Source organism: Balaenoptera physalus, assembly GCF_965194825.1.
Source record: "Balaenoptera physalus genome assembly, chromosome: 14".
NCBI lineage: Eukaryota > Metazoa > Chordata > Mammalia > Artiodactyla > Balaenopteridae > Balaenoptera > Balaenoptera physalus.
The window spans coordinates 9,173,644-9,196,354 of record NC_138893.1 but is presented as its reverse complement, the minus strand read 5'-3'; the positions used below and the strand labels follow the sequence as shown (position 1 = coordinate 9,196,354).

General features: G+C 41.9%; 1 long non-coding RNA gene across 2 annotated transcripts; it reads left to right on the top strand.

Moving 5' to 3' along the window:
- Positions 1-7,855: 7,855 nt before the first annotated feature.
- Positions 7,856-22,260, top strand: LOC309643162. 2 transcript variants are annotated; one of them, XR_014253595.1, is made up of 3 exons: positions 7,856-11,506; positions 13,817-14,805; positions 19,008-22,260. It is a non-coding gene; the product is annotated as an uncharacterized lncRNA (long non-coding RNA). The 2 variants fall into 2 exon arrangements; XR_014253596.1 differs by lacking the exon at positions 7,856-11,506 and having other exon boundaries at positions 12,023-14,805.
- The last annotated feature ends 451 nt before the right edge of the window (positions 22,261-22,711 follow it).

The window sequence follows — 22,711 nt, the reverse complement described above, 5'->3', positions numbered from 1 at the left end:
AGCTGCATTCACCTGCCACACATGTGTGTCAGTGAGGGTTGCTCTCTCAGGTCCCCTGCCCGTTCCAATCACTTGTGAACACTGAGTGGAGTTTCATGGAAAAGTCTTGGGATGAGTGCAAACTTTCTGTGTACCTGGGGCTCCAAGTTCTAAACTGATAGACTAGCTGCAGGTGACCTTTAGGAATTTGTTCACTTTTTAGCTTTTTCTTACCCACTTCTAACTCAGCCTCTTTTTCCTCCTGTGCTCTTTCAATGGTGAAAAAGTTACTCTGTCCCATATTTTTTTGGAAGGGTTTGTCACTCTTTGGAATTCAGTTCCCTTGGTTGCTTTGAAATCTTTGCTTTCTGCTGGGTTCAAGACAAGTTACGATTTTGTAGACTATCCAACCTTTTCTCATTATTAGGATAGGAGCAACATTGTCTTGGGGCTTTGCACAACATAAATAGAAGTGGGATTCCCATTTAGTTCTGCTGCTTACCTGTTGGATGTTTCAGGGACTGAATTTGTAACCTCTTGAAGCAAAACAATGTGTAGTTTTCCTATTTGGGGGCAAACTCTATTATTGTGAGCATTATTAAATCTTGTTTGTAAATACATTGGGGTTTTTTTTGTTTGTTTGCTTTTTTTTTTTTTTGGCCACCTGCGCAGCTTCTGGGATCTTAGTTCCCCAACCAGGGACTGAACCCGGGCCCTCAGCAGTGAAAGCGCCAAGTCCTAACCACTGAACTGCCAGGGAATTCCTGACTTTCTCTTAATATTTGCCCTGGGTTAGGAAGGCACAGCTGTGTGTTCAGGGTGAGATAATACCCTTTAGATTGTGCTTTTATTATTATGCAGTCATGTCTTCTACTTTTTTTTTTAACATCTTTATTAGAGTATAATTGCTTTATAATGGTGTGTTAGTTTCTGCTTTATAACAAAGTGAATCAGTTATACATATACACATGTCCCCATATCTCTTCCCTCTTGCGTCTCCCTCCCTCCCACCCTCCCTATCCCACCCCTCTAGGTGGTCACAAACCACCGAGCTTATCTTCCTGTGCTATGCGGCTGCTTCCCACTAGCTACCTATTTTACGTTTGGTAGTGTATATATGTCCATGCCACTCTCTCAGTTTGTCCCAGCTTACCCTTCCCCCTCCCTGTATCCTCAAGTCCATTCTCTGGTAGGTCTGGGTCTTTATTCCCGTCTTGCCCCTAGGTTCTTCATGAGCAATTTTTTTTTTTTTTTAGATTCCATATATACGTGTTAGCATACGGTATTTGTTTTTCTCTTTCTGACTTACTTCACTCTGTATGACAGACTCTAGGTCCATCCACCTCACTACAAATAACTCAATTTCGTTTCTTTTTATGGCTGAGTAATATTCCATTGTATATATGTGCCACATCTTCTTTATCCATTCATCTGTTGATGGACACTTAGGTTGCTTCCATGTCCTGGCTATTGTAAATAGAGCTGCAATGAATATTTTCGTACATGACTCTTTTTGACCTATGGTTTTCTCAGGGTATATGCCCAGTAGTGGGATTGCTGGGTCGTATGGTAGTTCTGTTTTTAGTTTTTTTAAGGAACCTCCATACTGTTCTCCATAGTGGCTGTATGAATTTACATTCCCACCAACAGTGCGAGACTGTTCCCTTTTCGCCACACCCTCTCCAGCATTTATTGTTTCTAGATTTTCTGATGATGGCCATTCTGACTGGTGTGAGATGATATCTCATTGTAGTTTTGATTTGCATTTCTCTAATGATTAATGATGTTGAGCATTCTTTCATGTGTTTGTTGGCAATCTGTATAACTTCTTTGGAGAAATGTCTATTTAGGTCTTCTGCCCATTTTTGGATTGGGTTGTTTGTTTTTTTTATATTGAGCTGCATGAGCTGCTTGTAAATTTTGGAGATTAATCCTTTGTCAGTTGCTTCATTTGCAAATATTTTCTCCCATTCTGAGGGTTGTCTTTTCGTCTTGTTTATGGTTTCCTTTGCTGTGCAAAAGCTTTGAAGTTTCATTAGGTCCAATTTTTTTATTTTTGTTTTTATTTCCATTTCTCTAGGAGCTGGGTCAAAAAGGATCTTGCTGAGATTTATGTCATAGAGTGTTCTGCCTATGTTTTCCTCTAAGAGTTTGATAGTGTCTGGCCTTGCCTTCAGGTCTTTAATCCATTTTGAGTTTATTTTTGTGTATGGTGTTAGGGAGTGTTCTAATTTCATTCTTTTACATGTAGCTGTCCAGTTTTCCCAGCACCACTTATTGAAGAGGCTGTCTTTTCTCCATTGTATATTCTTGCCTCCTTTATCAAAGATAAGGTGACCATATGTGCGTGGGTTTATCTCTGGGCTTTCTATCCTGTTCCATTGATCTATATTTCTGTTTTTGTGCCAGTACCATACTGTCTTGATGACTGTAGCTTTGTAGTATAATCTGAAGTCAGGGAGCCTGATTCCTCCAGCTCCGTTGTTCTTTTTCAAGATTGCTTTGGCTATTTGGGGTCTTTTGTGTTTCCATACAAATTGTGAAATTTTTTCTTCTAGTTCTGTGAAAAATGCCAGTGGTAGTTTGATAGGAATTGCATTGAATCTGTAGATTGCTTTGGGTAGTAGAGTCATTTTCACAATGTTGATTCTTCCAATCCAAGAACATGGTATATCTCTCCATCTATTTGTATCATCTTTAATTTCTTTCATCAGTGTCTTATAATTTTCTGCATACAGGTCTTTCACCTCCTTAGGTAGGTTTATTCCTAGATATTTTATTCTTTTTGTTGCAATGGTAAATGGGAGTGTTTTCTTAATTTCACTTTCAGATTTTTCATCATTAGTGTACAGGAATGCAAGAGATTTCTGTGCAGTAATTTTGTATCCTGCTCCTTTACCAAATTCATTGATTAGCTCTAGTAGTTTTCTGGTGGCATCTTTAGGATTCTCTATGTATAGTATCATGTCATCTGCAAACAGTGACAGCTTTACTTCTTCTTTTCTGATTTGGATTCCTTTTATTTGTTTTTCTTCTCTGATTGCTGTGGCTAAAACTTCCAAAACTATGTTGAATAATAGTGGTAAGAGTGGGCAACCTTGTCTTGTTCCTGATCTTAGTGGAAATGGTTTCAGTTTTTCACCACTGAGGACGATGTTGGCTGTGGGTTTGTCATATATGGCCTTTATTATGTTGAGGAAAGTTCCCTCTATGCCTACTCTCTGCAGGGCTTTTATCATAAATGGGTGTTGAATTTTGTTGAAAGCTTTCTCTGCACCTATTGAGATGATGATATATTTTTTCTCCTTCATTTGTTAATATGGTGTATCACGTTGATTGATTTGCATACATTGAAGAATCCTTGCATTCCTGGAATAAACCCCACTTGATCATGGTGTATGATCCTTTTAATGTGCTGTTGGATTCTGTTTGCTAGTATATTGTTGAGGATTTTTGCATCTATGTTCATCAGTGATATTGGCCTGTAGTTTTCTTTTTTTGTGACATGTTTGTCTGGTTTTGGTATCAGGATAATGGTGGCCTCGTAGAATGAGTTTGGGAGTGTTCCTCCCTCTGCTATATTTTGGAAGAGTTTGAGAAGGATAGGTGTTAGCTCTTCTCTAAATGTTTGATAGCATTCGCCTGTGAAGCCATCTGGTCCTGGGCTTTTGTTTGTTGGAAGATTTTTAATCACAGTTTCAATTTCAGTGCTTGTGATTGGTCTGTTCATATTTCTATTTCTTCCTGGTTCAGTCTCAGAAGGTTGTGCATTTCTAAGAATTTGTCCATTTCTTCCAGGTTGTCCATTTTATTGGCATATAGTTGCTTGTAGTAATCTCTCATGATCCTTTGTATTTCTGCAGTGTCAGTTGTTACTTCTCCTTTTTCATTTCTAATTCTACTGATTTGAGTCTTCTCTCTTTTTTTCTTGATGAGTCTGGCTAATGTTTTATCAATTTTGTTTATCTTGTCAAAGAACCAGCTTTTAGTTTTATTGATCTTTGCTATCAGTTCCTTCATTTCTTTTTCATTTATTTCTGATCTGATCTTTATGATTTCTTTCCTTCTGCTAACTTTGGGGTTTTTTTGTTCTTCTTTCTCTAATTGCTTTAGGTGTAAGTTTAGGTTGTTTATTTGAGATATTTCTTGTTTCTTGAGGTAGGCTTGTATTGCTATAAACTTCCTTCTTAGAACTGCTTTTGCTGCATCCCCTAGGTTTTGGGTTGTCGTGTTTTCATTGTCATTTGTTTCTAGGTATTTTTGAATTTCCTCTTTAATTTCTTCAGTGATCTCTTGGTTATTAAGTAGTGTATTGTTTAGCCTCCATGTGTTTGCATTTTTTACAGATTTTTTTCCTGTAATTGATATCTAGTCTCATACTGTTGTGGTCAGAAAAGATACTTGATACGATTTCAATTTTCTTAAATTTACCAAGGCTTGATTTGTGACCCAAGATATGGTCTGTCATGGAGAATCTCCCATGAGCACTTGCAAAGAAAGTGTATTCTGTTGTTTTGGGATGGAATGTCCTATAAATATCAATTAAGTACATCTTGTTTAATGTATCATTTAAAGCTTGTGTTTCCTTATTTATTTTCATTTTGGATGATCTGTCCGTTGGTGAAAGTGGGGTGTTAAAGTCCCCTACTATGATTGTGTTACTGTCAATTTCCCCTTTTATGGCTGTTAGTATTTGCCTTATGTATTGAGGTATTCCTATATTGGGTGCATAAATATTTACAATTGTTGTATCTTCTTCTTGGATTGATCCCTTCATCATTATGTAGTGTCCTTCATTGTCTCTTGTAATAGTCTTTGTTTTAAAGTCTGTTTTGTCTGATATGAGAATTGCTACTCCAGCTTCCTTTGGTTTCCATTTGCATGGAAAATCTTTTTCCTTCCCCTCACTTTCAGTCTGTATGTGTCCCTAGGTCTGAAGTGGGTCTCTTGTAGACAGCATATATACGGGTCTTGTTTTTGTATCCATTCAGCCAGTCTATGTCTTTAGGTTGGAGCATTTAATCCATTTACATTTAAGGTAATAATCGATATGTATGTTCCTATTACCATTTTCTTAATTGTTTTGTGTTTGTTATTGTAGGTCTTTTCCTTCTCTTGTGTTTCCTGCCTAGAGAAGTTCCTTTAGCATTTGTTGTAAAGCTGGTTTGGTTGTGCTGAATTCTCTTAGCTTTTGCTTGTCTGTAAAGGTTTTAATTTCTCCTTCAAATCTGAATGAGATCCTTGCTGAGTAGAGTAATCTTGGTTGTAGGTTTTTCTCCTTCATCACTTTAAATATGTCCTGCCACTCCCTTCTGGCTTGCAGAGTTTCTGCTGTAAGATCAGCTGTTAACCTTATGGGGATTCCCTTGTGTGTTATTTGTTGTTTTCCCTTGCTGCTTTTAATAGTTTTTCTTTGTATTTAATTTTTGATAGTTTGATTAATATGTGTCTTGGCATGCTTCTCCTTGGATTTATCCTGTATGGGACTCTCTGTGCTTCCAGGACTTGATTAACTATTTCCTTTCCCATATTACGTAAGTTTTCAACTATAATCTCTTCAAATATTTTCTCAGTCCCTTTCTTTTTCTCTTCTTCTTCTGGGACCCCTATAATTCGAATGTTGGTGTGTTTAATATTATCCCAGAGGTCTCTGAGACTGTCCTCAATTCTTTTCATTCTTTTTGCTTTATTCTGCTCTGCAGTAGTTATTTCCACTATTTTATCTTCCAGGTCACTTATCTGTTCTTCTGCCTCAGTTAGTCTGCTATTGATCCCTTCTAGAGAATTTTTAATTTCATTTATTGTGTTGTTCATGATTGTTTGTTTGTTCTTTAGTTCTTCTAGGTCCTTGTTAAACGTTTCTTGTATTGTCTCCATTCTATTTCCAAGATTTTGGATCATCTTTACTATATTATTCTGAATTGTTTTTCCGGTAGACTGCCTATTTCCTCTTCATTTGTTAGGTCTGGTGGGTTTTTGCCTTGCTCCTTCATCTGCTGTGTGTTTCTTTGTCTTCTCATTTTGCTTAACTTACTGTGTTTGGGGTCTCCTTTTCGCAGGCTGCAGGTTCATAGTTCCCTTTGTTTTTGGTGTCTGTCCCCAGTGGCTAAGGTTGATTCATTGGGGTGTGTAGACTTCCTGGTGGAGGGGACTAGTGCCTGTGTTCTGGTGGATGAGGCTGGATCTTGTCTTTCTTGTGGGCAGGTCCACGTCTGGTGGTGTGTTTTGGGGTGTCTGTGGCCTTATTATGATTTTAGGCAGCCTGTCTGCTAATGGATGGAGTTGTGTTCCTGTCTTGCTAGTTGTTTGGTATAGGGTGTCCAGCACTGTAGCTTGCTGGTCATTGAGTGGAGTTGGGTCTTGGCGTTGAGATGGAGATCTCTGGGAGATTTTCACCATTTGATATTACGTGGAGCTTGGAGGTCTCTGGTGGACCAGTGTCCTGAACTTGGCTCTCCCACCTCAGAGGCACAGCCCTGACGCCTGGCTGGAGCACCAATCGCCTGTCATCCACACAGCTCAGAATAAAAGGGAGAAAAAAAAGAAAGAAAGAAAGAAGAAGGTAAAATAAAATAAAATAAAGTTAAATAAAATAAAATAAAGTTATTAAAATAAAAAATAATTAATAAAAAAAATTTTTAAGTAATAAAAAGAGAAAGAAGAGAGCAACCAAACCAAAAAAGAAATCCACCAATGATAACGAGTGCTAAAAACTATACGAAAAATACAAACAAACAAACAAAAGAATGGACAGACAGAACCCTAGGACAAATGGTAAAAGCAAAGCTATACAGACAAAATCACACACAGAAGCATATACATACACACTCACAAAAAGAGAAAAAGGGGAATATATATATATATATATATCACTGCTCCCAAAGTCCACCTCCTCAATTTGGCATGATTGGTTGTCTATTCAGGTATTCCACAGATGCAGGGTACATCAAATTGATTGTGGAGATTTAATCCGCTGCTTCTGAGGCTGCTGGGAGAAATTTCCCTTTCTCTTGTTTGTTCACACAGCTCCCGGGGTTCAGCTTTGGATTTGGCCCCGCCTCTGCGTGTAGGTCGCCTGAGGGCGTCTGTTCCCCGCCCAGACAGACCGGGGTTAAAGGAGCAGCTGCTTCGGGGGCTCTGGCTCACTCAGAACGGGGGGAGGGAGCGGTACGGAGGAGGCGGGGCGAGCCTGCGGCGTCAGAGGCCAGCGTGACATTGCAGCAACCTGAGGCGCGCCGTGCGTTCTCCCGGGGAAGTTGTCCCCGGATCACAGGACCCTGGCGGTGGCGGGCTGCACAGGCTCCCGGGAGGGCAGGTGTGGAGAGTGACCTGTGCTCGCACACAGGCTTCTTGGTGGCGGCAGCAGCAGCCTTAGCGTCTCATGTCCGTCTCTGCGGTCCGCGCTGATAGCCGTGGCTCGCGCCCGTCTCTGGAGCTCCTTTAAGCGGTGCTCTGAGTCCCCTCTCCTCGGGCACCAGGAAACAAAGAGGCAAGAAAAAGTCTCTTGCCTGTTCGGCAGCTCCAGACTTTTCCCGGACTCCCTCCCGGCTAGCTGTGGTGCGCTAACCCCTTCAGGCTGTGTTCATGCCGCCAACCCCAGTCCTCTCCCTGCGATCCGACCGAAGCCCGAGCCTCAGCTCCCAGCCCCCGCCCGCCCCGGCGGGTGAGCAGACAAGCCTCTCGGGCTGGTGAGTGCTGCTCGGCGCCGATCCTCCGTGCGGGAATCTCTCCGCTTTGCCCCCCGCACCCCTGTGGCTGCGCTCTCCTCCGTGTCTCCGAAGCTTACCCCCTCCACTACCCGCAGTCTCTGCCCGCGAAGGGGCTTCTAGTGTGTGGAAACCTTTCCTCCTTCACAGCTCCCTCCCACTGGTGCAGGTCCCATCCCTATTTTTTGTCTCTGTTGTTTCCTTTTTCTTTTGCCCTACCCAGGTACGTGGGGGAGTTTCTTGCCTTTTCGGAAGTCTGAGGTCTTCTGCCAGCGTTCAGTAGGTGTTCTGTAGGAGTTGTTCCACATGTAGATGTATTTCTGATGTATTTGTGGGGAGGAAGGTGATCTCCGTGTCATACTCTTCTGCCATCTTGAAGCTCCTCTCTCTTCTACTTTCAAATATCTGGAATTGGGTTCAAAAATACATCCTTTACTGTTTACAGTGGGTCCAGCTGACAGCAGAAAAATCTAGGCTGAGATCAAAGGGACACTGGTAGTTTATGACTTTTACAAAGTTATGTTTATTTTTCATTAAGAAAGAAAAAACAATTTCTGTCACTTTAAGCACTTAAGTATCAAATAGGGAATGGAAAAAAAAAAAAGACTCCTCTTTTTCTGCCTTCTCCTCTGCATCCTAAGCCCTTATACAAACAGAACATTCTAGGATGCTAAGGCAATGCCGTCCCATTCTCTCTTTTGAGAATGTCCTGCCCTAGCACTCTCTTTTACCTTTACTTTTGTTGTTATTTCATCAGATTATTTTACAACATAGTTTAAAAGCAAGTATTTTAAAAGGCTTGTTACTAGAGGCAGAGGTCCCCTGTTCCTTCTTTCTCAGAGGACAACACTTTCAACTCTTTTAGATGATTCTTTGGGTATACGCCTTCATATCTCTAAATAACATTTTTAGACAGCGACTTCTTGATTTTTCAGTTTTAGGTAATATCAGTTTATAGCCCACTGTGGAAGATAAGGACGTGTTTCTCCTTCACCCTTTCCTCCACTGCAATCATCCGCCTATTTGGTCCCTCTACCCACACTTCCAAAAATATTTACTTATAACTTTGGTAAGGGTTTACTTTAACGTGACCTTTTAAATGCTATTCCAAGCTGAGCCATGGAGTAAACTGTAATTATTTAAACTTTCTTCCAAAGTATTTTGCTTTCCTTAGAGTAAATAATTGTCTTGTTTGCTTAGTTTCTATCTCTAATCCAACACTAATCACTAATTCAACCAGAAACTCTGTGTCAAATTTCTCGTCTTTCCCAACACATTTATTTTTTTATTTTATTTTATTTTAATTTTATTTTTTATTTTGTTTTCTTTTCATGGCTTTATAGCTCATTTTCTTTTTTAAAAAAATTTTTATTGGAGTATAGTTGATTTACAGTGTTGTGTTAGTTTCAGGTATACCGCAAAGTGAATCAGTTATACATATACATATATCCACTCTTTTTAAGATTCTTTTCCCATATAGGCCATTACAGAGTACTGAGTAGAGTTCCCTGTGCTATACAGTAGGTCCTTATTAGTTATCTATTTTATATGTAGTAGTGAGCATATGTCAATCCCAATCTCCCAATTTATCCCTCCCCCCACCCCCTTACCCCCTGGTAACCATGAGTTTGTTTTCTACATCTGTTACTCTGTTTCTGTTTACTCAACACATTTAGAGGCAACAGGTATTCTATCAATTTCATCTTCTTTCTGAAGGTAACCAGTGACACTAGCTCCTGAGCCTTTGAAGATGCTCTGATGTAAACTGGACTGATTTTTTTACTTTCTCCAAAACTGGTTTAAGATTCAGCTTTCTCAGGTCTTCTGGGTAGTTATCACCCTTCCAACAGCTTTCCAGTTACCTCTTTTCTCTCACCTTCTTTTTTCATGGGAGTTTTTGTCTTCAACATTTTTTCCCCTTTATTATCATTATAGATGGCAGCAAAAGTAAATGTATAGGTTCAAAGTGCCATCCTGATTTTTTAAACTGTCGTAGAGTTGATTTACAACATTGTGTTAGTATCTGCTGTACAGCGAAGTGATTCATATGTTATACATATGTATACATTCATTTTTATATTGTTTTCCATTATGGTTTATCTCAGGGTATTGAATATAGTTCCCTGTGCTATACAGTAGGACCTTGTTGTTTATCCATTCTATATATACTAGTTTGCATCTGCTAACCCCAAACTCCCAGTCCATCCCTCGCCCACTCACCTCCCCCTTAGCAACCACAAGTCTGTTCTCTATGTCTGTGAGTCCATTTCTGTTTCACAGATTAAGTTTATTTGTGTCCTGTTTTAGATTCCACATATAAGTGATATCATATGGCATTTGTCTTTCTCTGACTACTTTGCTTAGTATGATAATCTCTAGTTGCATCCATGTTGCTGCAAATGGCATTATTTCATTCTTTTTCGTGGCTGAGTAGTATTCCATTGTTTATATGTATCACATCTTCTTTATCCATTCATCTGTCGATGGACCCTTAGATTGTTTCCATGTCTTGGCTATTGTAAATAGTGCTGCTAGGAACATAGGGGTGCATGTATCTTTTTGAATTACAGTTTTCTCCAGATATATGCCCAGGAGTGGGATTGCTGGATCATATGGCAACTCTATTTTTAGTTTTTTGAGGAGCCTCCATCCTGTTTTCCATAGTGGCTGCACTAACTTACATTCCCACCAACAGTGTAGGAGGGTCCCTTTCCTCCACACCTTCTCCAGCCTTTGTTATCTGTAGATTTTTGAATCAAACTGCCATCTTGGCAGAGTCTCCAGCCACCTGTCTTTACTGGGGTGCCTTCCACCAGCTCGGCCCTCGAGCCTTCTCTGATTCTTCTCCAGAACCCTTTTCTGCTATTCTGGATTATGTGCTTCCATTCGTCCTCCTGTGACGTCACTGGGAACTCTGAGGTGGGTGGGGCTGAGGGGCCTGGTGGGATAGTCCCGACGGCCTTTTTACGGGAAGGTGAGGCACATGTCCAGGCTGGAGCCCAGGGTGTTCGGCCATCATGGTGTCTCTGGTCTTGGTTCTCTCTTGCAAGATGGGCAAGGTCCCCAGAGCAGACACACAGGTGTTCTGGGGTCACCCGTCTCCTCTGGAGCTGCACCAGCTTCCTCGAGGTGCTCTGAGGAGAGAGTGTGCTGAAGGCACGGGACACGGGGGGGTCACCATCACTCATTACGATTGGCAATGAGGGCTTTGCTACGCAGAGGTTTGGGGGTAGAATATTATGAAAAGCCCAGCGGTGAGAAAGCCTCTGTGACCCACGGATGTCCTTCTGTCCTCGTGATTGTCTTTCTGGCTCATTCAGTCACGCCAGTTGGATGACCCCATGCCCAGCTTCCCTGAATGGAGATGCAGAGCTGTCGGTGTCAGGAGCGCCCCGCCCCTCTCGTGGTTGTCACCTGCTCTACGTCCTTTGTCACCCTCCCCGCTGCTGACAGGAGCGTGCTCACGAGCTTTGGCAAAGCTAACGCGGAGAGAAGAGCTTCCTGTCACTCGGCCACCTCTGTGCGGTGGCCTCTGTCTCCTTGGCTTCGGCCCTTATGATATGTCAGTGTCCTCACTTCTCCCGCGAACCTGAGGGTGACGGGTGTTCCGTGTCGCTCGGTGACCTCACACGGCGCCAGGAGGGGAACGGGGTCCGTCGTGCTGTGTCCTCTCTGACTTCGGGGCTGTCCTTTTGCCACCAGAACACTTTGGGGAAGAAAGTAGTTTTCCCCCAAACTCACAGTTAGGGAAGAAAACACTGCCGGTTCAATAAAAAGCCTCAAAAAACACCATCAATAGAGCACCAAGAGTGAACCCTAACGTAAGTAAACTCTGGACGCTGGGTGACGGTGATGTGTCAGTGCAGGTCCATCCGCTGAACAAATGTCCCACCTGGAGGTGGTTGTTGACAGTGGGGCGGGGACTGTGCACGGGCGGGGGCAGGGCGCGTATGGGAACCCTCTGTATCCTCCTCTCGATTTTGTTGTGAACCTAAAACTGTTCTAAAAAGTAAAATCTGAAGGAATTTTTAAAAGCAATTCCCAAAACAGGATTTCAAAAAAAAAAACGGTTTAAATTATAGGACTAAATAAGGCTACCTGACTCCGTGCCTGGAAAACACAACTGGCTCAGAAGAGCTCTGTCATTATTTCCTTATTTGTGAGCGAATTAGCCCAGACAGGCCGCGATGTGCCCTGCCGCCCGGAACGCTCACCGGGCTTAGCGCAGGCCCGGGGCGCCCTGGCTGTGCCTCGCAGGCTCTCGCGGCCACCACCCCTGAGCAGGGTTCCAGGTCTGTTCCTCAGGCAGCCGTCCCTCCCATGACGGGAGAGGCCGGGCAGCTGACTCTCTGATGCTTTTGAGCGTCAGATACCAGCAGAGCTCCCCTACCTACTGGTCGCTGGGTCCCAGGGGGCTTCTGGGGTGGGGACACAGTGGTCCCTCTGTCTTCCCAGAGACAGCGTGGCTGAGAGGAATTGGGGAGGGAGACGGGGTGTCGGGGGCTGGCGAGAGGGGGAGAGAGAATGGCTGGAATAATTGAATTGCCATTGTCCTCCCTGAGGTGAAGCCCCACCTACCTCCCTAGGCCCAGAGCTTGATGATCCTTTCCCAGCAGAGAATTTCTGAAGCCCAAGGTGGCCCAAGGCTTCCTCCAGGTAACAAATGGCCCCTTTGCCACTTGGATTCCTATTGGTTCCCTTCACTGGGTAGAACTGCCTTCTGCCACGGGGGTAAGTTTTGACCTTTCCAAATCATCGCTAGAGATAGGGACGTGCGTCACTGTTTGCTATAAGCGGACTGTTTTCCCTTATCAAGAAGTCCTGTGGGCCTTGTTCCCCGGGGCTGGGGTGCGAAGGGACACACTCGCAATGGTGACTGCAGCACCCTCTTCAGGCTTTGTCAAAGCACCTATCACCCTGTTGTGAAAGTGCTGGTGTTAAATTCCCTGCACTGGACTGTGAATGCTCTAAAGAGAGAAATCTGCCCCATTTGTTTGGTTCCCAGGCTCATCCTCCAGAGCCTGGCACACAGGGAGTGCCCGTTAAATAGTTGTCCAAAGGGTGGGAAATGAAGGGAAATAAATGTGAGCTTTGCTGGTATCTTCCCTGGGGGTCCTAAGCTCCGGCATGTAGACTGAATTGTTACAGGTCATAGACATTGATCCTGTAGGACTGTGGCATCTGAGCACAGGGTAAAGGGGGGCAGGACGTCAGCCAAATGGTGGTCTTTCCATGTAGGAACTGCCCTGTGCTTCATTTCTGGCCTTTTGGATGTAGCTGGGAAAGGCCACAGTGAATTTCAAAATGATCTCCTTAGAGATCAGCTAGTACAGTTCCCTCATTTTCTCAAACAAGGAGGCCCAGAAAAATTATTTGTCAAGTTCCCCACTGGTAAGTGCCCCCAGTAACTGCTTATGAGAAATCGTGCTTTGCAGTCCTATTCTCCTTTCACCATGTTACCCTGACTCCCTGTTTACTTGCTTCTTTTGAGAATAGAAATGGCATAGAATTTAAAGACTAGACACTGAAAAACAAGTACAGTGAGTGGGTAGTCAGGAGAATGTCTAAGGGACTTGCTTCAGAATGCGGGTACACATCTTTGCCCCATCCACTGGCTATTCAGGTGATACCTACAGCTGAAATTTTTCTGGGTAGGACAAAGGAGACATAGGTCTATATTCCAGTATCTCCTCATTTCTTTCTCTTATGCTTCTGATTTCCTGGTGAGTTTTTGTTTGTTTGCTTTGTTAAGTTTGCTATGTCCATTTTTTCCCAGTTTTTTAAAATTTATTTTTTATTGAAGTATAGTTGACTTACAATGTTGTGTTAATCTCTGCTGTACAGCAAAGTGGCTCAGTTATACACCTATATACATTCCTTTTCACATTCGTCTCCATTATGGTTTATCATGGGATATTGAATCTAGTTCCCTGTGCTATACAGTAGGTAGGACCTTGTTGTTTATCCATTCTATATATACTAGTTTGCAACTGCTAACCCCAAACTCCCAATCCATTCCTCTCCCACCCCCCTCCCCCTTGGCAACCACAAATCTGTTCTCTAATGTTAGGTCCATTTTGAAACAAAGTAAACTAATCCTCTCTCTCTCTCTCTCCTCCATTCTTCCCCAGGCGGGGTCTCTGCTCCCAGGGGAAGTCTGGCCCTTGAGCTGCATCCTTCCCTTCTTCCTCTGATTGCCAGTGAGGCCACTGAGGAAGGGGAGGAGAGGGAAGATGAGGAGGAGGAAAAGGAGGAGAAGGAGAAGCAAACCAAGCACCATCCACAGTCACAAATGAGCGGGCCAGGCGGCCATGCTGCGCAGCTCCTGGGAGCGCCATTGTCATTGTGGTGAACGTGGATGGAGCCCCCTGGAGGTGTGCAGTGACAGCCACGTGCTCTGGGCAGCCCTGAGGTTAATAACATTGGAACAAAGGGCATTCTTTCCTGGTAAAGGGCCACCTTCCACAGACACCCACCAAATTGCCTTGCTTTTCCTCCTTCCATGAAGACTAGTGGGGGCTTCATCATGGACCTACATCTGGAGACAGCATCCTCAGAAGCGACAGAGTTCCTTCCTGTTCAGACATTTAGGGTCTATGAGAACTTGAGAGATAAGCTCTCAAGGGAGTTTGGGGATCTGACTGCCTGATACTCAGGCCCCAGGAAGGGGCCGAGGCTCCTTGTGCTTCGTGTAACAATTGCCTTGTGTGGCTCTCAGCCTACAGGCAGCAATGCTGTCAGCTGGGAATGCCTGGGGGACTCGCCTGGGACTGTGCGACCCTCACTGAGCCCACAGACATTTCCAGAGCCAAGGCTGTGGCTGGACTGGCCCTTGTGGTTCTTAGCATAATTGCACGACGTACCTCAGCAACCATCAGGGAACTTCGAGGATCAAGATCTATTATTCACAGGTCTTGGAAGGTACACAGCACACCCAGGACCCACACAGTGAGGTCACGGGTAGAGAGAAAGAGTGTGGACCTGGGGCTCTGCCTTTGTTAGGATCCCAGGGTGGGGTGTGCAGGGTTAAAGGGCTTCACTCTTTATTGGCTAACGTGAGGCCTAAGAGTGCAAATTAGGATGCAGGCAGGGAGCAGTGGTCCCTCTAATAGTTATCTGGGTTCCTAGGGCTTTCTGAGAGGGGGTTTCCTGGGTGGCAGTGGCCTAACTCCCCCTCTGCTTGTTTGTCTGGTAGCTGTATCACACGGCTGGCAGGGTGTTTGTTCGAGATGGATGTCCTGGGAAAGGGATGCCTCCACAATCAGAAGCTTAATGTCAGGCACTTACACTACAATCAAAAAGCTTAATGTCAGGCACTTACACTACTGTTCAATGCTGCGTTACACGTGGGACCCTACCCAAGGTAGCACGTAAGGTGGCTTTTTGTGATGGATAAAGAGGAAGCTTGGGAGGGGCTGCGGAGGGGGAAGCAGGGAAGTGGGGAGGGGGGCAGGGCTCTGTGAGAGCCTCCTGTCTGCCCGTCTGGGGCTCTCCTCTTCCAAGGACAGACTGAGATCCTGCAGGGAAGCCTCGGATTGCCTCCGTGCAGAACCTAAAGGGAGCGTGGAGGCAGCTCTGAGAGTTTCCCACCTACCGCCCCCCTTGGCAGGAGGGTGAATTACATTTTTTAGCCACACAGGATGATTGGTCTTAGTTTCTACTTTTTAATCTCTTGATAGTTTATGAATATTCCTTTTTCTCTTGCAACTCTGAAACGACATACCATTCTTTTTAAAAATTTTTATATTGGAGTATAGTTGATTTGTAATGTTGTGATAGTTTCAGGTGTACAGCAAAGTGAATCAGTTATACATATACATGTATCCATTCTTTTTCAGATTCTTCTCCCATATAGGTTTTTACAGACTATTGAGTAGAGTTCCTTGTGGTATACAGTAGGTTCTTATTGGTTATCTATTTTATATATAGTAGTGTATATATGTTAATCCCAATCTCCTAATTTATCCCTTCCCCCATTTCCCCTTTGGTAACCATAAATTTGTTTTCTATGTCTGTGAGTCTATTTCTGTTTCATAAGTAAGTTTATTTGTATCATTTTTTAAAATTAGATTCCACGTATAAGTGATATTAGATGATATTTGTCTTTCTCTGTCTGACTTACTTCACTTAGTATGATCATCCATGTTGCTGCAAATGACATTATTTCATTCTTTTTAATGGCTGAGTAATATTCCATTGTATATATGTACCACATCTTTATTCATTCATCTCTTGATGGACACTTAGGTTGCTTCCATGTCCTGGCTATTGTAAATAGTGCTGCTACAAATATTGGGGTGCATGTCTTTTCAAATTATGGTTTTCTCCGGATATACGCCCAAGAGTGGGATTGCTGGATCACATGGTAATTCTATATTTAGTTTTTTAGGGAACCTCCATACTGTTCTCCATAGTGGTTATACCAACTTACATTCCCACCAACAGTGTAAGAGGGTTCCCTTTTCTCCTCACCCTCTTCAGCATTTATTGTTCATACCATTCTTTAAGGAATGTCAACTCACATTTTACCCAAAAGAGTATTTCTCACTATTTTGACACACATAAGCTCCCCTGTATAATTTTGTGGCTATGCTTTCTGACCAGATACAGGAATATTCTGAAGTGAAAAGCATACCAGAGAGTTGTTACCATTGAGATGCTAAATATGTATAAACACTTTTAGAATCAAGTGATTTTTGTCAGGCTTTCGGGAATTCTTGCCTCTTTCCATCACAATGTAACTGAAGGATAAGTCTGCAGTTACACAAGAACGCCCCAAGGAGTGCCCTGAGTTTATTTTATCCTCGTTTTTAATACTGTTAAGTACTCTTATCATGTGGATTCTAATTTATTTTACAATTAAGTTTCCAGGAACTGAACATACTTAATTGTTAGTCTTTTCTTTAGTTCAAATCTTTATTTCATGTTTTTATTTTAAATACTAGAACTCTAAAATAAAACACAACACACCATATTTCACACATAGAATACTGATTAGTTCATCTCTGAAAACAGAGTAGAATGGTATCCTGTGTACAGCTCTATCCCAGGGCCTGCTCATAAAATATATTCAGTGACTATTTGTTGAATGATTAAATAAATAAATGAATAAGTGAATGAGTACAATGATGGTGATATAAAACATTAGATAAGTCACTTAACTATGATGCTTATTTTTAACTCTCTGTCTCCCCTCACTAGGATAAGGCCAGGATTTTTGTCTGATTTGTTCAGAGGTATATGCAAAGCGCCTAGCACAGTGCCTGACACACAGAAGACACAGTAAATATTTCTTGAACAATTAATGAGTCTGAGGCTATAGACATAGATTACACTCACTCATCTCAGCCAGAAGATTCTTTTTTTTAAAATGTATTTTATTGAAGTATAGTTGATTTACAATGTTGTATTAGTTTCTGGTGTACAGCAAAGTGATTCAGTTATACAGATATGTAATAGTTTGCATCTGCTAATCCCAAACTCCCAATCCTTCCATTCCCACACTCACCTCCACCTTGGCAACCACAAGTCTGTTCTCTATGTCTGTGAGTCCGTTTCTGTTTCACAGATAAGTTCATTTGTGTCCTATTTTAGATTCCACATATAAGTGATATCATATGGTATTTGTCTTTCTCTTTCTGACTTTCTTCACTTAGTATGATAATCTCTAGGTCCATCCATGTTGCTACAAATGGCATTATTTCATTCTTTTTCATAGCTGAGTGGTATTCCATTGTATATATGTACCACATCTTCTTTATCCATTCATCTGTTGATGGACATTTAGGTTGTGTCCACGAATTGGCTATTGTAAATGGTTCAGCCAGATGATTCTTAAATTTGTATCTTTGGTCACAAAGGGAGTTGGGAGAAATATTTTAGATGTGTTAAAGGATGAGATCAGATTGCTAACTGTTCCTGGTCCCTTTACACAACTGCAGTCTGCCTACGAGAGCCCTCACTGGGCATGTGTGAAAGGCAGCAGCAGGCATCAGTATATGTATATATAGTTGTTAAGAACTCTTCCATATCACCTCTAATTTATTTGTTTTACAGTTTCTCATCTTGGATTTTTCACTTTTTGATTCCTTAAAACAGTGACTTCTAGTGAAAGCAGACACTTGAAGAGATATTTGCACACCCATGTTCATAGCAGCATTATTCACAATAACCAAAAGATAGAAGCAACCCAAGTGTCCATAGATGGATGAATGGATAAACAAATGTGGTCTACATATATACAATGGAGTATTATTCAGCCTTAAAAAGGAAGGAAACTTTGACACAGGCTACAACATGGATGAACCTTGAGAACATTATGCTAAGTGAAATAAGCCAGTCACAAAAAGACAAATATTGTATGATTCTACTTTTATGAGGTGCCCAGAATAGTCAAATTCATCCAGACAGAAAGCACAATGGTGGTTGCCAGTGACTGGGGGAGGAAACAGAATGGGGAGTTAGTGTTTAGTGGGTAGATTCCCTAAGCTGAAAGGGTTGGGGAGATGAAAAAGTTCTGGAGATGGATGGTGGTGATGGTTGCACAAAAATGTGAATGTGTGCACTGCGACTGAACCATACCCTTAAAAATGGTTAAAATGGCAAATTTTGTTATGACTATTTTACCACAATAAAAATCCACTCACTTCTATCCATTTTGGCTCTGTGGTTAAATTCATGACCTTTACCTGGTTTGAGGTACTATTTTCGATAAATCTCTAGACACGAATCTCACCCTATGATCACTTTATCTCAGGTGTGAGTGGCAGGTTCTCATGGAGTTCTGAGCTACCAAATTTCAATGGCTTAATGCACACAAAAATGTTATTTCTCACTCCCCAGAATCCAATGCAGTTATTCCCATTTGAGCAGCTCTTCAGGGAAACTCTTCTCCAGGTGGTGACTCAAGGTTTCCGGGTCCTTCCATCTTTTAGTCCTATCAGTCTCTAAGAGCATAGAGTCCTTCACTTCTAGCTGCACAGAGGGAAGAGAAAGTTTAAGAATGGAAGACCATGAAGGATGCTTTATGGACAAGCCTAGAAATGGTAAATCACTTTCATTGGCCAGCACTCTGTCACATGGACCCACCTAAATGCAATGGGGGAGGAGTTTGCAGCTAGAAAATGTAGTTTAGCTGTATATTCAAGAAGGAGAATAAAATATTATTCAGCCATGAGAAAGAAGGAAACCCTGCCATTTGCAACAACATGGATGGACCTTGAGGGCATTATGCTAAGTGAAGTGTCAGAGAAAGGCAAATACTGTATGATCTCACTTGTACATAGAATCTAAAAACATCGAATTCATAGAAACAGAAAGTAGAATAGTGATTACCAGGGTCTGAGAGGTGGGGGAAATGGGGAGATGCTGGTCAAAGGGTACAAACTTTCAGTTATAATGTAAGATGAATAAGCTCCAAGGATCTAATATTCAGCTTAGTGACTGTAGTTAATGATACTGTATTGTGTACTTGTGAAGCCATCTGATCTTAGACTTTTCTTTGTTGGGAGGTCTTTGGTTACTAATTAAATCCCTTACTTGTTACTGGTCTGTCAAGACTTTCTATTTCTTCATGATTCAGATTTGGTAGGTTATGTGTTTCTAGATATTTATCCATTTCTTCTAGGTTATCCAATTCATTGACATATAATTTTTCACGGTAGTCTCATAATCCTTTGTATTTCTGTGGTTTCAGTTTTCATTTCTCCTCTTTCATTCATAGTGGGGGGCTAGTTACAGGTGAGCCCAGTGGTGCAGGCCAATGACAGGAGGTGGGGGGGGTGAATCCTGGCCCACACGTGCTTTCAATCGTCCTTAATGCAAGTTCTGGACTGTAGCTTCTTCTGCTTCATTTTTTTCTGTTCAAATATTCCACACATTTTCCACATTCCAGAATTCGTCAACAATACTGCTTTGCCGATAGCTAACTTTTCCCATTTGTTGTACTAGTTTGGGTTTGTTCCATTTGTGTCTCTTTCTTTGCTCTCACGTGAGTGGGATTCGGGGAGGGAAGGGCAGTATTCATTCCATTCCATTTATTCTCCATCTTGAACCTAAAGCCAGGAATTCACTTTTGGAAGTTGTCTTGGTTTAACTCAAGGTCCAGCAATATTAGAGCTTTTTTTTTTCTGGGTTTTGATTAACCATTCAGCATTATTCAGGTACCCACCAAGGAGAGGTTGAAAAGGTTCGTTGAAGCAGAAAACAATTAGGAACATAGATTATAATTATTATATTATTAAGCTCTTGCTGCAAATAGGAAGGAAATAAATATTTTAACAGAATCCATATGTCTATGTACACATATACCTTTGAGCCTATGTATAAATAATTAGGTGACTTGTACATTTGCATATGTATTATCCTCTAGCATATAAATATTATGAAGGCAGGGATTTTTGTCTGTTTTGTTCATTATTCTATCCCCAGTGCCTGTTATAAACTAGGTGGTCAATCAACGTTTATTAAGTGAATGAAAGAGTAAATTTTACACACACACACACACACACACACACTCTGTCTCTCTCTCTCTCTCTCGCTCTCGCTCTCTTTCCCTCTCTGCTCTGCTTCTGGCTTATTGCCAAAAAGTGTTCTATGCAGAGAAACTCATACCCGTTAGGACATGTCGCTTTGGACAGGCTTTTCTTCTTCTAGCCAAACCATAATTGTATCTGTTGTAAAAGGCATTTTCTCTCATTCTTTGGAAGATTGTCTTCATTTTTAACTGTTTTATAGTCCAAGTTAATTCCCCCTTTCCATACCGCGTGTAGGTTTTCAATTTTATAAGCAGGTTGAAAGATGATCTTTAAGGATGTTAATAACTCTGTTTTGAGTATATAAAGGAGGAAAGCACTAGAAATTTTCCTTGTACATTTCTTAATGCTTTAGAATCCTCCTGGCAATTTAACAACTGTTACTTAAGTAGGTATGAAAAGTTATGTAGATTTTTTGGATGTATTTAAGACATATGTATCGCAATAATTACTGGTGTTAGTAACACCAGTTTGTACGCAGCACCCAGTATTTGTCAAGCATGATATAACATTTTGTTAGTTCACTTTAGGTCATTCCTCTCAGGAACACATGTGACCATGTATTGTTGATCCTCATAACATTCTTGGGCACGAAATATTGTAGCTTGAAGGTAATAAACGTCTCAGAGAGTAAATGATTTGCCATAAAAGAGAAGGACTACAAATTCAGGAAAATGGAAGATTACAGTGCAAATATTATGAATTGCTATGACAGTCTTTGAATTTCCACCCCATGCATTTTGTCAAGGAACTATGCAGTATCTTTTCTACGATTTTAGCTCTTCTTTCAAGATGAGGTTGAACTGGATTTCTTTTACCCCTCAAGCAGTGACTCTCAGCCTCTTTAAGACCAGGGCACCCAAACAAGGTCTTAAACTCCACAGAGGTCTGGGGCTTCCTGAATGCCAAGAGAACAGAGGGAAGGGTGAAAGTGAGTTTAGTTTTTGAATTCCTGCTTGAACTCCACATCACCAGAGGGGTCAGAGAAATTGCCTTCTAAGGGCTTAAGCAACTGAGCAAAAGATAAAACTTAATTGGAAATGATACGGGGAGAGAGCAAAAGTGGGATGAGCAGGAAGGTGTTAGGGGGGTGCCACTGATCTCTTTGGTTTCCCTAAAACCTCTTTGCATGTTACCTTTCCATCTTCTCATTCCCTCTCTCCATCACCTCGCTCTTTCCAGGCTCCGTGTCAGTAACAGGAAAGGAAAGTTGGGGCGGGAGAGCTGCTGAGGGTTGAGATACCAAACTAGAGGCAGGAGGGGAAGGCTTGGTTCTTATTCAATCTATTCAGTACCGTCTCTCTTTCTCTGCTCTCTTTACTCGGCTTTTTTTTCCCCCCGCATTGCCAGCTTTTGCAAGTACAACCACAGAGGCTCTTTAATATAACATTAAAAATACAATTACTGGAAGTCAGTTTGTCTACACAAAATAATTACTCGAGGTAAACAGGACATTCAGTCTCTAACCATCTGAGGACTATAGGCAGGGAAGGCAGAAATGCTACAGGGCTGCATTGACAACCAACGTTCATCATGTGGCTGTCCCACAGGTAAGCAGTAGGCTTAGACTAAGCAACTTGACCTAGCTAATCGGGGCTAGAGAAGCCCTTGTTGAGATTAGGAACCCCCAGGGCAAAGCAATAAAGCTACAAATAGAAAGGGCTTCACACACAGTGACTGTGGCCACAGCTCAGAGGAGAGTCTCAGCACGTAAGCAGTAGGGCTATGGCTGAAGTGTCGGCATATATTGTTCATGTTCCTAAAAAGGGTGTCATCTGGAGTCAGAAAACAACTAAGTATGTCTGAAATGAATAATAGAGAAACGAAGTCACAACTAAAAGGACAGCAGTCCACTAATCAGCATACTAAGTAAAACGCTGTCTGATTCTATGTCAGATGTGTTTTTTTTTTTTAACATCTTTATTGGAGTATAATTGCTTTACAATGGTGTGTTAGTTTCTGCTGTATAACAAAGTGAATCAACTATAAGTATACATATATCCCCATATCTCCTCCCTCTTGCGTCTCCCTCCCACCCTCCCTATCCCACCCCTCTAGGTGGTCACAAAGCACCGAGCTGATCTCCCTGTGCTATGCGGCTGCTTCCCACTAGCTATCTGTTTTACATTTGGTAGTGTATATATGTCCAGGTTACTCTCTCACTTCGTCCCAGCTTACCCTTCCCCCCAACCCCGTGTCCTCAAGTCCATTCTCTACGTCTGTGTCTTTATTCCTGTCCTGCCTCTAGGTTCATCAGAACCTTTTTTTTTTTTTTAAGATTCCATATATATATGTTAGCATATAGTATTTGTTTTTCTCTTTCTGACTTACTTCATTCTGTATGACAGACTCTAGGTCCATCCACCTCACTACAAATGACTCAATTTCATTTCTTTTTATGGCTGAGTAATATTCCATTGTATATATGTGCCACATCTTCTTTATCCATTCATGTCAGATGTGTTTTAAAAAATGTTTTAAACAATTTCTCAC